We start from the raw sequence: 2,465 nt of genomic DNA on the forward strand, positions 1-2,465 counted from the left end.
CAAGCTTCTTTTTTCACGCTCTGTGCTATGACGTGATGCTCTTAAGTATTAGCTACGTACTAGCAACACAGTTCATAGCATACCTTTCCTTATAAAACTTGTATTATTTATTACATGTAGATCAATAACATTACAGCATATTGATAGTTAAGTTAAGTTAAGTATTTGGTTATCTCGATTTCTGCCAAACACAGTATTATAATACAAATAAATACATTTTAAAGAAATATTGCAAAAACTTTACTGCTGTTGAAAATATACTGTGTTTACCTCGTGGCACTGTCAATTAGCTTTCGCTGTATGAAACAGTTTCAGTTGTAAGTGGTCCTTTGGGCGGTCACGTCGTCTAACTACTTAACCATCCCGGTAAGTTTCACTTTATAAAAAATGTTTGCACTTTCATATTTCAATAATATGATCAATATGACTTTGTTTTGTTTAACATTAATTTTATGTTGCATGTTTTAACAATGTACAAATAAAATTTTGCTTTGTGTTCACGGGCGTTGTACGAGTTTATCCTGTATAGAAGAATATCGTAGGTAGTGAAAAAAAATAATTATATTAAGGACTTACATTCAGAAAGATGTAAGTCAGGAAATTGTATTGAAACAAAAACATAACAGTTGATATGATTGATTGATACCACTACAAGATAGCTTCAAATAATCTTCAATTACACTGGTCTGACTTCATTTAATCGTGTCATCAAAAAATCTTAATAAGAAGAGCTTAAAATATGTATCCCTTTAAATAAAGTTTGCGCCCTCCTTCATCGCTTTCATCTCCTCCATTTCGTACTTACTTGATATAACGTATTATAAAAACATTTTTACTTCTTGTCTTAAAAGAAATGAATCTATTATGCAACTAGACTAGTTTTGTATACTTTGCACGAAAAAGTTGCCGTTCTTTCGTAGTAAAGACCACATTATTGTAACTAGTACAAGGTGATGAATCAGTATCAAGTACTGTTTATTTAAACGTTGTTCCAAGCAGTATCTGAAGCAACATGTGGAGACAGCTGTGCGTAGCGGCGCTTCTGACCACCCTTCTCTGCGCAGCTGAACACAGGCGAGGTAACTTTTGAAGATTACATGATTATACCTCCCAAGCTCTATCGATTTGTAATTGTTCTTTAAACGTTACGTTTTTCTTAATTATTGTTCTTATTGTGCCCAACACTTTCGTATCGTACACAGAGGATCGTCACCCGCGTTCGGCAGATACATTCTGGATCAGTGGTCGGTATGGGCGCTCACTGCGTGCACTGACAGAGTTCACTGCGAGAAATAACAGGTAGTGACGCTTGGGTATATACTATTCTATCAACACATAAGAGTTAACCATAACATCAGCACATTATACTTTGTCACAGGTTCTTCTTAACCAATCGGTATGGAAAGAGAGCAGAGGCATTCGGCGCTCGGTCGGCCAATCAGCTCACCGATCGGTGGAAGAAGCGACTCGTATGTGACTGCATGCCTAGCGAACATTACAAGCGGTAAAAAGCATTTCGATTTTTCACAATTAGTTTAACAGACTTCGAGACATGCAGTTTTAAAAGTTTTATGAGTAATGGGTTAGTTAACTGTCGTTTACTCACACTTTATATACTTTCATATATCTGAGGTATTACTTGTTTCAGAAACGTGTACAGAGCCTCAGTGTAAACCGTGATTTAAGTTTGTATTCTTTCTTATCTTCCGCTTACGAGACGACAATACTTGATAATATTTTTACTGGTCGTGAGAAAATTGGGCTGAAATGTATGCGCAAAGTAATATGTAATCATGTGTGTGTTTTACAACGTCTTTGTGCTTATTTCCTATCAGTTTGTATGAAGGATTTAGGCTGGAATTTACATACAAACTGAAAGCTCATATTCTTATCGTCGTGTGTGTGGATTAATTAAAATATATATCCCACGACCATAATACAACATAAGTCGTGTCTTTAAATAATAATCCCAAAAGGCAATCGGCATGTAGTAAAGTAAAAAAATTAAATGTATTATAAATTATTACATATTAACTAAGAGATGTTATTATAATAAAAAGATTCAATTGCATTTTTGTTTAATTTAACTACTCATAAATACTTATCAATCAGACAAACAATTAATTAATTCTAAACAGACAATTGCAAATGCACAATTTCAGAATTTAAGCTTTTAAAATTAATTAATTTACTTAATACTATCTAATTTGGACAGTCGGACCAGTGCTGATTGAGAAACAGAAAAAAAACAAATCGTTTGAAAAACTAAACGTCTTGCTTGATGAGATGTTCCAAATTCTGTACTAAGTTTTTATCAAAGCAGTAGAGCTAGGACTGTTTCTTTACAACCTTTAATGGGCGATCTTCCATCCCTTAGAATTAGGTGTAGTCCTTCAAAGGCCTACACCTAATTCTATCAATACACTCGAAATTCAATATTGAAATCGGCCCATTTTTATAAAGGC

At 34.0% G+C, this 2,465-nt stretch overlaps 1 long non-coding RNA gene across 1 annotated transcript; it reads left to right on the plus strand.

Annotated features, from left to right (window-relative positions):
• The first annotated feature begins 245 nt into the window (after positions 1-245).
• Positions 246-2,060, plus strand: LOC123711170. The gene is made up of 5 exons (XR_006753910.1): positions 246-366; positions 1,000-1,079; positions 1,203-1,299; positions 1,379-1,504; positions 1,649-2,060. It is a non-coding gene; the product is annotated as an uncharacterized LOC123711170 (long non-coding RNA).
• Positions 2,061-2,465: the final 405 nt, after the last annotated feature.

This window comes from Pieris brassicae, chromosome 1 (genome assembly GCF_905147105.1).
Source record: "Pieris brassicae chromosome 1, ilPieBrab1.1, whole genome shotgun sequence".
In the NCBI taxonomy this organism is placed as follows: Eukaryota; Metazoa; Arthropoda; class Insecta; order Lepidoptera; family Pieridae; genus Pieris; species Pieris brassicae.